Source organism: Musca domestica, unplaced genomic scaffold (assembly GCF_030504385.1).
Source record: "Musca domestica strain aabys unplaced genomic scaffold, Musca_domestica.polishedcontigs.V.1.1 39, whole genome shotgun sequence".
NCBI classification, from domain to species: domain Eukaryota; kingdom Metazoa; phylum Arthropoda; class Insecta; order Diptera; family Muscidae; genus Musca; species Musca domestica.
The window spans coordinates 6788697-6803522 of NW_026712326.1; positions in this window are offsets into that span (position 1 = coordinate 6788697).

The following is a 14826-nucleotide window of genomic DNA, read 5'->3' on the forward strand; positions in this document are numbered from 1 at the left end:
GTATTCTTGCAAGTCGCATTTTCTATCCGATTGAGATGAAATTTTGCTAATACTATTTGTTTGGCCAAGGACGACCCCTATTGGAATTTATGATAATCGGATCAAATTTAGATATAGGTCCCATATATCTTCACCCGATTTTGGGTTAATTGTTCACCAAATAATATAAGTCCAAATGACCTTAATTTTGATACATCCCACCGAATTCAGTCTAGAATCAAGTACATTATAATTTGGAGAAAATCGGTTCAGATATAACTATAGCTCCCATATATATGTTTCATCCCTCACATGCGTAATATGCACTCCACAAGAATGATATTTGGTACTAGATATCTTATAGAGCTCAGAAATGCCTTTGCCAAATTTTATTGAGAACTGCTAAGATTTGGATATAGCTCCCATATATATCCTTAATCCGCTTTCAGGTTTATTGGGGAAATCATAGCTAATATCAGCCTAAATGGAGTGAATTTTGTGACGTACGTTTCCATTTTGTTTAACTCGGCTCCGATATATATTTTTTACTATAATCCTTCTCAAAGTGATATCATGCACCCTATAGCAATGTTATTTGGTATAAAAGATTAAAATGGTGTAGGGTATCTGGTTTTTAGGAGTGTAATAGCCTATTCGAATACATTCATAAAAAATACTTTGTTTTGTAGTTCATGCCTTTCATACATATATTCAATAACAGATTTAAAATATATCTGTAGTGGGAATCTCTAACTCAATTTTTGTGTTACCGAAAAAATAGGCAACTTTGAAATCCAAAATTTTTTTTTTATAAAAAAGTAGTTAAAGTTGACAAAATCGGAAACAACTTACAAAAAAGTTTAAATAATTACCGAAATTATAAGCATTTTCATTTTACCGACTTTTTTCGTTAACTCAAAAAATGAGTTATAGAATTCCAATACTGGTCATGAGTAGGTCTATTATTATAAAGCAAAAACTATTTATTATGTTTACATTAAAGTACACATAAAGTATGTCAAACCGACAAATAAAATATATATAAATAAATATAAATAAAAATAATTTATAATTTAGGAACCGAAAAAATACAATACCGATATGTTGAGCTATAAGTCGTACATTGAAATTGTACAATTCAAAATTTTCGGAGTCATTATAAGGATCATGTCTATGCTATAATCAATATTATAACAGATTCATTAGTGAAGACACACACAACATTCGGATAGATTATTTTGTAGATAGATTGTAGTTTGAATTTTAGGCGCCAGGACGATATTGGTAGAAATATTCTTGTGTTGATAGAAATATTGAGATGTATCAAGTCTGAATGGAATAGGATGTTAATTTCGCGTTTTATGAGCTTCATGCATATTCAAAATTTTGTCCCTTTGTGAGGGAGGGACCAGAAGGAATGAACCGATATATCCCATCTTCATATCATATCTTGTGTTAGTAGAAATAATGGGATGTGTGAAATATGAGGATAACCGAATGCTCAGTTCGGATTTTATGATCGTTCTGTTTATTCAAAACTTTGATAATTTGTGGGGGAGGTACCAGGAAGAATGGTCCGATCTCTACCATCTTTATAACAGATCTTGTGTTTATGGAAATGTTAAGATGTGCCAAGTCTGAATGGTATAGGATGTCTATTTCGCGTTTTATGAGCTTCATGGATGTTGAAAATGTTGTCCCTTTGTGGGGGAGGTACCAGAAGCAGTGCACCGATATATCCTATTTTTACACCTGACCTTGGGTTGATAAAAATATTGCGATGTGTGTAATTTGAAGACAAAGACATAGAAGTATAAAGATGGGACAAGACAGAGTCAAGATATGGCAACCCTGTGAAAATACCTCTGTTGTTATGATATCGTAACAACATAGTTAGAAATGTTATGCGATTTAAACCGCTTAGGCAATATGCAATTAATTTGGAAAGTCTATGGAATAGAATTTTGAAACCCAATTTTTGGATTTTTCAAACTTTTGTTTGTCATTTTTTTCTATAAATATATTTTTTTATATTAACATGGTCCTGCCATAAGCTGTTACCCAGACAGTATAGACACAAACCATTTGCTCAGAATGCATTTTGTCTAGTCTTTACCATTTTAGGTCTTTGTTGAAGAGTACCGAATGTTTATTTCGGACGTTTTGGTTATTGAAAATTTGTGGGGGGGGGGTACCAGAAGGTACCGATCTCTACCATTTTATTATACACCTTGAGCTTATGGAAATATTGAAATATGCCAAGTCTGAATGGAATCGGATGTTAATTTCGCGTTTTATAAGCTTCACGGATATTCCAACTTTTGACCCTCTGTGGGGAGGTACCAGAAGGAGTGGAGGAGTGAAACGATATATTCCATCTTCACACAAAATCTTGGTTTAATAAAAATATTGTGATTTGTATAATTTGAAGACCATCAGACAGTTACATCACATTTTATAAGAGTTATAAGTATTCAAAATGCTTACCCTTTGTAGGAGAGGTACTTGATGGAATGGACTGATTTTGCCAGTTTTGCACCTGACCTAGAACTAACGCAGATATTAGGATTTGCAAAGTTGGAACAGAATCGGATTATGGCTTCGCTTTTTGTGCAGATAACATTTTTTTAATTTCGACTTTTAGTGGGGGATGTACCAAAAGGAGTGGACCGATGTACTCCATCTTGGCACCAGACCTTTGGTTAATAAAATTATTGGGATGTGTGAAATTTGTAGACAATTGGACTCGTACATCACATTTTATAAGGGTTGTAATTATTCAACATTTTGACTCTTTTTGGGGGAGGTACCTGATGGAGTAGACCGATAATGTCCAAGCACTGATGAGAATATTAGGATTCGCAAAATCGGACAATTCTTTCTCTTTCTGTGCAATAAATTGTTTTCTTTGAAAATTTTGACATTTTGTGTGGGAGGAACCAGAAGGAGTGGACCGATATTGCCTATCTCCAAACTCGATCTAAGTTTGACAATAATATTACGATGTACCAACTTTGGATCAAGTCGAATACTCCCATCGAGAAGAATAAACATCGAATTTAAAAAGAAACTTTTAAAATATGTGACTAAAATCACCAAAATTCCAAATATTCGATTTTGAAGGATCTTGAAAAGTTTCAAATAAATCCGTCGAAAAATACGACTTAAATGAAAACCGTTATATGGGTGATATACAAATACGTAGTCCTGCATAAGTAATTTTTGTCATAGACTGTAGTATCGATACCGAACTTCAAATACGAAATTTGAAACAATTCCGGTGAATAATGTGGCTAATATCATCAAACAACCGGATAACGGAATATACTGTTATATACGGGATATACGAAGACATGGACCTGCGTAGACAACTTTCTACCATAGGTTGTGGTACTCATACGCTATACGATATCGTGGACCTATATAGAAAATTCTCTTCCAGGGGGTATAGTACTCATAAAGAACTCCTTGTGTGGATTTTCAGACAATTCTACTGAAAAATATATTATGAAAATACCAAATATCGGGAGGTACCTTTATATGAGGGATATACGATATCGTGGACCTATATACACAATTCTTAAAGTACTCTGAGTACTCCTTGTGTGGATTTTCAGACAATTCCATTGAAAAATGTAGCCACAATCATCAAAATTCCGAATATCGGGAGGTACCGTTTTATGGGACAATTAGACTATTCTCTTACAGGCGGTAAAGTACCCACAAAGAACTTCTTGTGTAGAACTTCGTACAATTTCATTGAAAAATGTACCTAAAATCATTGAAATACCGAATGTCGGGGGGTGCCGTTACATGGGGCCATACAATATCGTGGACCGATGTGGTCCAATAATATTTTGCACACGTGTGTATTTGTCAGTAGGCAGGTTAAATTCGAAAATGGGTCATGTCGGTCTGCGTTTTCGTATAGCTGTCATATAACATTACGTCCCGAAATTCGATAATTTAAAGATTTTAGTTGCATTATTCACCGAAATTGTTACAAACTTCGTACTTGAAGTTCTTAATCGATACTACATCATATGACCCAAAAAATTGTGTATGCAGGTCCGCGTCTTTGTATAGTCCCCATATAACGGTAATTTTCCATTTCAATTTCTTAATTGAAGTTCGGAATCGGCCTATGGCAGAAAATAACTTATAGCTCAACGTCTGCGTATAGCTCCCATATAACGGTTTCATTCATGTGGTATTTTTTGACGGATTTCAAGCTCCTTCCAAATGGAGGAAGGTGTTATTAATCCCGGCCGAACTAGACTTTTTTACTTGTTCTCATTTATTTGATATTTTTCTTCGTGGTTTCATTCATGTGGTATTTTTGACGGATTTCAAGTTCCTTCCTAATGGAGGAAGGTGTTAAACCCGGCAGAACTTTACTTTTTTTACTTGTTCTGATTTATTTGATATTTTTCTACGTGTTTAAAATTAACTCAAAATGCCTTGATTTTCCTGTTATGGCAAAAATTTATTTTGTCGTCCTATATTGTCTTCAATTCCTCCATCAACTGAATATCAATAAAAATAATTCCTAATTACAAAGGAATCGTTGTAGTCATCTAACAAGCGAACACATGAATCAGATGAAACAATTTAATAAATAAATTTAATAAGTTCTTTGGCTGGACCTCATCTCTTTAATTTTTCCAAAAATACCCATCTAATCTACCCAAAATAAATGAATCCTCAAATATGTTTTGTCGCGCAGAGTTCCGAAACATTTTGCAAAGTGAGTAAATCGTAATTAATCTGTTGTTGTTGACGTTGTTTTTGTTGTTAATGGTGTTGCGCTGATATTAGTTTTAATTTAGGTTGTACGACAACTGACTACAGCATCACGCATCAAATACCAATGGTATGGCTATGCAATCATAAACGAAGAGGGAACAACGATGAGGACGTTGAACAAAACGATGCGTTGTTGCAATCATTATTTTATGAGCATTTAAGACAGCCTAAGCCATTTCACAGATACTACTGCCACAGCCAACAGACCAGACCGCCACCAACAGCATCAATTCAAACCTAGGCCGAGTGAAATGCCAGCGATATTTTGTTGTAGTTGTTGGTCGGTTGGTTGGTTAGTTGTCTTTCAACGGCACCTGTTGTAGTTCGGCGGCAAAACAAACAAGAAAATTTCCGCAAACATTCGACAAGTGCTTCTAGACCAGCTTACTTAGATAGCAGGTCCATGCGCAACTCCCGTGAGGAGATGCAACGACAACAAAACGTAGTAAGAAAAATTGTTGTTTGTTGTAACAAAACACTAAAATTGTAGCAAAACTCTAATAAAACGTGAGCATTCCAAATGCCAGTAAGAACAAAAACAACAATAACAACGATTCAAACAACAAGGCGCTATTAGCAGACAAATCTTGAGAAAATTTACACAAAAATTGTCTTAGGTGGCTGGCTGCGGAGACAGAGGCGCCTGGACTTTTTTGTCGTTTCTTTTGTGAGAAAATAATTATTAGAGGTGGAGTGTGGGATATGACCATACATGTGTGCATTGCTGGGAATAAGGTGATAATTATTGGCGCGGGTATGTGAATCGAAATGTGGGAGTGAGGGAGTTTGAAGATTTGATTCTTTAAGGCAATGGTATGACTGTTATGATATAACCATTCGATTTAATAAGACACTAATTCCAAAATTTGCAAGAGACTGGAAATAGACTTAATAAAGTGCCGAACATTTTGGTTGCACGTATGGCTCATAATGGGTTTTAGCTCCGGCGGCAGAACAATGAATATTTAGGTCTACGTTTTCCCATATTTGGAATTTTCATAATCCTAGTCACATTTACCCACTAAACTGTTTCAACTTTGGTATTTAAGAAGATTTGGAAGATATAAAAGTATAAAATTGTCGATCAAGGTTCTCGTTTTGATATGGTACCCATAAAACGGGCTCACCTACTTTATGTTTTTTGAAAAGTTTAACAGCATTATCCAAACGGTCTTAATGGCATTTGTAGTTTAAAGTGGAACACGTTTACCCAATGTATTTACCAAGGTATTAAAAATTCGACCCTGCCGAACTTACTGCTTTTTAAGTTGTTAATTTTTCCGTGCGTTATTTCTTCTTATAGTTTTTGCAGGGATTCCGTCTGCTTATTTTTCACAGCTTCCTTGCAAAAGAGAGTGCAACTTTCCTACTCTCTCAGAGAGAAGAAGATGAATAATTCCTGCAAAAAAGTAGTAAGATAGAATCATTGCAACATTACTTCGGAAATCATGGTATTGTTGCAGAACGTTTACGAAAATGCGTACGGTTTTTGAAAAAAGAGAAGCGCCGTCAATTGCGGAAGGCGAAATTGTCGCATTTGGGGCACAGAAAACCCGTAGGCATGTATTGAAAGGCCGATACATGGCTAGCTGAGGCAGCCATTTGACCGAAAAGATTGTAAAAAAATAGTTTTTAGAGATATTCAGTGGTTTTTTATAGCATTTCAAAAGGCGGACTATTTACATAGTTTCTTTGAAGCTATGTAGATAAAACAAATAAGTTAACCAATGTGTTAATTGTAGACGAAATTCCGAAAATATATATGGCTATATCCAAACCTCAACCTATTTCAATATAATTTGACGATTTTTTTTGTACCAATGTCGTCTTTCAGTTCCAATTTTATTGGAATCGGACATATATATCGTGTTTGGTGCATCAGATATGTGAAATCGGCCGAAATATATATGGGAGCTATACCCAAACCTCAACCGATTACATATCGGTTGATGCGTTTGGGGCATCAAATATGTGAAGTCGACAGAAAATATATATGGGAGCTATATCCAAATCTAAACCGATTTCAATATAATTTAACAAAATTTCAAATTCCGTTACGCACTTCAACTTTGAAAACTTTATCTGTAATCGATCAATGGATATGTGCATAGAAAAACTAACGTCGGGCGTACAAAATTTCAAAATTGGGGAAAGTACCAAAGGGAAATATATTCGAGATTGAATTTCAGTATGAGCCTCTAAGTAAAAGAGATGTGTAACCATACAAAAAGGGTCCCCGATATTTTTAGTTATACATCCCAACATTAAAAATAAAGTTTTGAAATTGGAGCTTTGTACATTTTCTAGTATTTTTGGTTAAAAAAATTCATCACTTTTTGTAATAGCCCCTAAATAAGGGTAATCCAACGGTACAATAAGGAGGTAGAACAGCTTTGTAAAAAAAATAGGAAAACAGCCCTAAGGCTATGTCCGCTTTCTGTCAGAATAACTCAAAATTATATGCAACAAGTTGTCATTTTTAGCTTAAATCATCGGCTGGCTTCTTTGTAAAAGAACAAAGGAGTTTTAGGTTGAATCAGTTCGATTTCGACCCTACCCTCCTTTGTTGTTTTCCGAAGAAGCTAGCCGATGACTTAAGACAGTCAGAAAAGCGTTTTATGTATTCTCACCTTCAAATATTTAAATTATGAATTTTCTTATAAACGAAACCGACCTAAAATTTTACTCTCCGACTTAAAATTTTACAATGCAGAAAGTCCTTTTATTGAGCTTAGTTTCTTGTATCCTTCATATAGAATTTCACCCAGCTATGTATTTTCGAAATTATCCCACCGTAGGTCAGCACTCGCCGCCACTGATTCCCATTACACATATTGAAATAAGTTGAAAATATTGTCCTACTTTATTCCGATATATAATTTGTGTTCGATCTCATTGCCATTACAAGACTGCGTGCATTTGCCTACGAAATTAGGCATTGTTTTGGCTTCCGTGATGTTAGGATTTTTTTCATGCTCCCATAAAAATGTTAAATGGTTGCAATAAAGCCAACATCACTGAATAAAAAAGTATGTTAGTGAAAATTAAATAAAATGAATCAATAAAATAATAACATTGCCTATAAGCTAGGCTATGCATTGGCTTTGCATGTACGTACGTCGGTGTACATAATTAAGTCGTCCTAACATACAAACGTATATATGTAGGTATTCCATATTTAATAAATTGTTTTATATATATTTACTAGCTGAACCCGGTGCGCTTCGCTACCCCTTTTGATTTTATATGCATTCAAAATTTTATTTACGAATATATGTTGGATAAAGAAAAACAAATTTAAAAATTAAAACCAGTAAGGAAAGCTCAAAAGTCGGGCGGGGCCGACTATATGATACCCTACACCACTATGCATATTTAGTAGAGCTCTCGTAAAAAGGTTTATATAGGGCATTTCAGAGCTCTATGAGATATTTGGTACAAAATCAAAATCTATCTAATTCTATCGTGCATCTTACGAACTATAGTTATCTCTGAACCGGGTTTCTTAAAATTTGACGTATTAGCTTCTAGACTGAATTCGGTCTTATGTACGAAAATTCATGCCATTTGGGCTGATATAGGCCATTTGATGCACAATTAACACGAAATCGGATGAAGATATATATGGGAGCTATAGCTATATCTGAACCGATTTTTACTAAAATTGGTGTACTTGCTTCTAAGCTGGTTTCGGTCGGATTTGCCAAAATTGATGCTCTTGCGGCCATTTGGTGGTCAATCACCCGAAATCGGATGAAGATATATATGGGAGCTATATCCAAATCTGAACCGATTTCGATAAAATTACAAACAGCTATTTCTGGGCTGTATCTTTTATCTGGTACCAAATATCATTCTTGTGGAGTGCATATTACGAATGTGAGAGGCTTAAACACCAAATCGGATAAAACATATATATGGGAGCTATAGCTGTTTCTGAACCGATTTTCTCCAAATTTGTTGTATTTGCTTTAAGGCTAATCTCGGTCACATGTGCCAAAATTCGGGCCATTTGGGCTGATATTGGCCATTTGGTGGTCAATTAACGCGAAATCGGATGAAGATATATATGGGAGCTATATCCAAATCTGAACCGATTTCGATAAAATTTAAAACAGCTATTTCTGTGCTCCATCTAATAACTGGTACCAAATATCACGGTTGTGGAGTGCATAGTAGGAATGTGAGGGACTTAACGATCAAATCGGATGAAAGATATATATGGGAGCTATAGCTATATCTGAACCGATTTTCTCCAAATTTGATATACTTGCTTCTAGGCCGAACTTGGTTGGGTGTGCCAAAATTCAGGTAATTTGGACTGATAGTGGACATTTGGTGCACATTTAACCCGAAATCGGATGAAGATATATGGGAGCTATATCCAAATCTGAACCGATTTCGATAAAATTTAAAACAGCTATTTCTGTGCTCCATCTAATACCTGGTACCAAATATCACGGTTGTGGAGTGCATAGTAGGAATGTGAGGGACTTAAAGATCAAATCGGATGAAAGATATATATGGGAGCTATAGCTATATCTGAACCGATTTTCTCCAAATTTGATATACTTGCTTCTAGGCCGAACTTGGTTGGGTGTGCCAAAATTCAGGTAATTTGGACTGATAGTGGACATTTGGTGCACATTTAACCCGAAATCGGATGAAGATATATATGGGAGCTATATCTAAATTTGATCCGATTCTCACCAATTTCAATAGGGTTCGTCCTTGGGCCAAAAAAATATTGTTTGGAAAATTTCATCTCAATCGGATAATAAATGCGACCTGCATTTTGTTCACAAGAATACATGGACAGACGGACGGACGGACGGACGGACGGACGGACGGACGGACGGACAGACGGACTGACATGCATAAATCGACTCAGAAAGTGATTCTATGAAGGTTCTCAAAAGTAACTATGGGTCTATCTCGTTTCCTTCTCCATGTTACAAACAAATGCACAAAGACATAATACCCTTACCACTATGTGGTGTAGGGTATAAAAAATATATATATATTGCACTAATTTAATGCGTTAATAAACAAAATCATTACAAAAGCAGTAACATGACATGCATACACGAAGGGTTTGTCCTTTGGATTTATTATTTCATAGCAAATACCAAGCGTGCAGGAAACTGCAATTTTTTTAAGTAGAGTGGCATTTCTATTGCAATCAGTGAATTCGAGGTAGCAACATACTTCCCCGTAATAAGCGTATTTCAAATCAATTGTTGTGTTGTTTTTTAGTGTTAGCCTAAGGCGTTGTGGGTCAATGGTTCTTATTAAAATCATATCCCAATCTGATCCGATTTAAATATTATTTAAAAAAAAAAATACTTTTACACCAAACTCCGCCACACCTTTCATATTTCATTGAAATTGGTGCGTCCAATATGTGAAATCGGCCGAGAATATATATATGGGAGCTATATCCAAATCTTAACTAATTTCCAATTAATTTATCACATTTATTATTATAACCAAATTCCGCCACACATTCTGAATTTCATTGGAATCGGTCATATATATCGTGTTTGGTGCATAATATGTATGAAATCGGCCGAAATACATATGTTAACTATATCCAAACCTCAACTGATTTCAATATAATTTGGCAATTTTTGCTGGTGCCAGATTTTGTCTCTCTCGCTTTGGGTGCATCAAATATGTGAAATCAGCTGAGTATATATATGGGAGCTATAATCACATCTGAGCGTATTTGAATATAATTTGTCAAATTTATTTTTGTACCAAATTTAGCCACTCATGCCGAATTTCATTGGAATCGGAAATACATATCGTGTTTATGCATCAAATATGTGAAATCGGCGGAAAATATATATGGGAGCTATATCCAAATCTGAACCGATTTTAATATAATTTGACTAATTTATTTTCTTATCAAAATCCCGTTACATATTCCAAATTTCTTTGGAATCGAACATACATATCGTGTATGGTGCATAAAATACATGAAATCGGTCGAAAATATATATGAGAGCTATATCCAAATCTGAACCGATTTTAATATAATTTGACAAATGTATATTTGTTTTAATTTCCGCTACACATTCCAAATTTCATTGAAATTAGAGATACATAGCGTGTTTGGTGCATCAAATACATGAAATCGGTTGAAAATATATATGGGAGCTATATCCAAATCTGAACCGATTTCAATTTAATTTGACAAATTCATTTTGGCTCCCAATTCCGTTACTTATTTTAAATTTCATCACAATTGGAAATACATGTCGTGTTTGGTCCACCAAATACATGAAATCGGCCGAAAATGTATATGGGAGCTATATCCAAATCTGAACCGATTTCAATATAATTTGGGAAATCAATTTTTTAGATAAAATCTATCACACGTTTCAAATTTCATTGAAATTGGGGATACATAGCGTGTTTGGTGCATCAAATGCCTGAAATCGGCCGAAAATATATATGGGAGCTATATCCAAATCTGAACCGATTTCAATATAATTTGGCAAACTTATTTTTGTTTCAAATTCCGTTACGTATTCCAAATTTGGAGACTGTATCTTCAACAAATCAATAGATATGTGCATATAAAATCTAAATTTTTGGGAGGTACCTCCAATTCTGATGCTATATCTCCAGTTCCAAGTGGAAATTCAAAAATGTATATAGCCTATGTTACTTTCGGGCGATGTTGCAGTATATATGGAAATTTTCAGGAAAATCTATTCAGCAGTTTTCGAGTCCATAAATTACAAACAAACAAACAAACAAACAAACAAACATACAAACATTTTCCTCTTTTATAGATATAGAAGAAGAAAGAAGAAGATAGATAGAAGAAGAAGATAATTCTATACACTCATACGTTTCTTTGTGGTCGTATTTTATAAGCTCCACCATACAGGGTGAGATGAAAAAACTGCAACCAACTTAAGACTGCTGTCATTTCTAAGCCACTCGTCCGACAGCTGTTAAAATTATTCCAGTGACAGCTCATTATATTGTTTACAATCGTACAAAAGCATTCTGGCGAGAATTTTCCAGAAAAAAGTTATTAGTGATGGAATTCAAGCGTGATAGTGTGATTTCTTTATATTTGGCTCGAAAACTACAAGTGGCAATCGTTAGAGCACTACAACATTTAAATGTGAATAACTCTTTTGTATCTCGTACTGGTAACGTAGCCCGACTTCAAGGAAGCGGACGGAACAAAACAGCAACATCACCAAAAATGGTTCGAAAAGTAACCAAGCGACTTGATCGCAATATTTCTTTCGGCAAAATAGAAAAATGAGCTCGGGTTAAAGCCATTGAAATTCCAAAAAGTGCTAGAACGTACACCGCATCAGAAAGAAAATAGACTCAAAAAGCTCAAGAGTTGCTTCGCTTGACCGAAAGTGGGGAACTGTCGAATTTGGTTTTCTCCGATGAGAAAACGTTCGTTGTCCAGCAGTTTGTAAACAAACAAAATTATCTTGTTTACTTGCTAAAGAAGTCAGCTGAAAATGTGCACCTTCGGTTGGCTACCAGAACTCAAGCGCCGACCATGGTGATGGCGTGGGCCGCCATAACAGTCGATGGTCGCTCTCCGCTCGTATTAATCGACCGTGGCATCAGAACAAATGTTAAATATTACCGGGAAAATATTCTGGAAAATAAAGCCTTGGGCACGTAAACATTTTGGCCGCAGACCTTGGACATTCCAACAGGACTCAGCACCATCGCACTAAGCACGCGCTACAAAATGAGGTTCCTTGCTTCATTTCCAGCGCACAAAAACTCTGGATACCAATCTGTTGGACTAGTGTGTCTCGAGTATTTTAGAAAGCAAGTTTGGCACTACAAAATACCAAAGTGTCGATCACCTCAAGCAAGCGCTTCGCCGGGAATGGGCCAAAATACCGCAGAGCAACATTTGCGGACTGAATTTTGGCACTTCCCATGGAATTTAGTATAGAAGCAAGTACATTAAAATTGGTGAAATCGGTTCAGATATTGCTATAACTCTCATAAATATGTTTCATCCAATTTGGCGTTAAAGTCCCTCACATATCACTCCTCTGTCAAATTTTATCGAGATAGAGTCAGATTTGGATATAGGTCCCATATTTATCTTTATCCGTTTTCAGGTTTATTGTGCAACAAATGGCTAATAACACACCAAATGGACTGAAATTTGGCACTTCCGACTGAATTCAGACTAGAAGCAAGTACTACAAATTTTGGGGAAAATCGGTTCAGATATAGCTATATCTCCCATATATATGTTTCATCCGATTTGTTGTTAAAGCCCCTCACATATGTAATATGCCCCCCACAACAATGATATTTGATACCGGATATCAGTTACAAGTTAAAAATGCATTTGCCAAATTTTATCGAGTTGGGTTCAGATTTTTATAGTTTCGATATACAACTTCATCCTATTTTACGGTTATTGCTCACCATATATGTACTATTATCCCAAATTGCATATATTTTTTTCATATTCAAGCGTATTTTACCATTTGGAGAAACACGGTCCGGTATATCTATTGCTCAATACATAGTTTTTAATAAAATCCTTATCGAAGTCATTTCATGCAATATACAGCAAAGTTATTTGGTACTCTGTCTAATTTGTTGAAAATCTTTTCAGAGTTGGATATACTTCCCAAATTGTGACCACTCTAAAGCATTGATCGCATTCAAATTAGGTTGATAGTTGGTATGATCTACTTCACATTGTTACGGGAGCTCTGCTTAAAACGCATGGTTGTGTAAGGTATCACATATTCGGCCCCGACTTTTGACCTTACCTTACTGGTTTGTTTTTTAGGCTTTCTATGTGAGATATTCTAAAGCAGAAAATACATAACAGGAATTTTTTCTGACATGAGCCACCGGCTTTATTCTGGTTAAAGAACAAATGAGGTTGACTTAGTTTGTTGGTTATCCTGAATCATAAATTGATATAACATTTAGTGTATCAAATATAAGGGAATAATATCCGTTTTATTACCGCGAGATAAAATACTCTTCCTATCTAATATTCCCATGCATTTCGTAAACACAACGCATTAAAGGTTGCCTCAACTTCCACTAAGGCCACCAACTTTATTACCGCCATTCAAATGTGAAGCATTTTTCGGCGTGATGTTCCCGCGATAAAGATGATATTTAAAAGAAAATTTATTTCAACAACTTTGTATGTAATTTTATGAGCCCCCAACGACATTTAAATGTAATGCAACGCCAACACCATCATTAATGTCATTTAGACATTTACGAGTCATTTTTGTAAATTCATTCATTCGCTTCTTCGTTCATTCAATGGTTCAGTCTTCTGTGATTTTGACAGAATACTTTTTTCTGAAGTAGACTTCGACTTGGAAACGTTACGGCGACCAAATAAAAAAAAAAATAGACCTACATTTGAATGTTCATCACTTGACATTACATCCATCCAGTCGAAGGTGGATGCCACAATTCATGTGTGTGAGTGTGTGTGGGATCATCATTTCAATGAATCACAAGGAAATGCATGGAATCACCAAGGCATTGGAATCTGTTGAAGAGTACCCCATTTTACGTACCAAACCGTAACAAGGAGTATTGTCGCGTTGTGTAGGTATGTTTTATGTGCTTTTCGTGAGTTTAATGCATTTTGCATGATTTTCAAATGTTGGCTAGCCAGCCAGCCAACCTGCTAGCTCGTAGGCTGACTGACTGACTGACAAATGCTAGGAAAATATTTTCCCAACTGCACTACACTTCTTTCCAAGGAAATTGAAGTTTAAAGTTAAAGCTGTGAAATTTTTGCAGTACCGAAAAAAAACTTTGTTGTAAAAAGTGTATTCTTGCAGAGAGGAAAAAACAAACAACAGTTTAATGACTGCCATGGTTTGTTTAGACCTTCTGAACTCCTGGATGGAGTTGAATTAGATTTTTCTCATACCATTTGCAACACATTTGGGCAATTTTCATATGTTAACATTTACAATTGTAATATTTCAGAAACTAATATCAAAACATTTATTTAAAATTTGTATTTCAAACTCAACT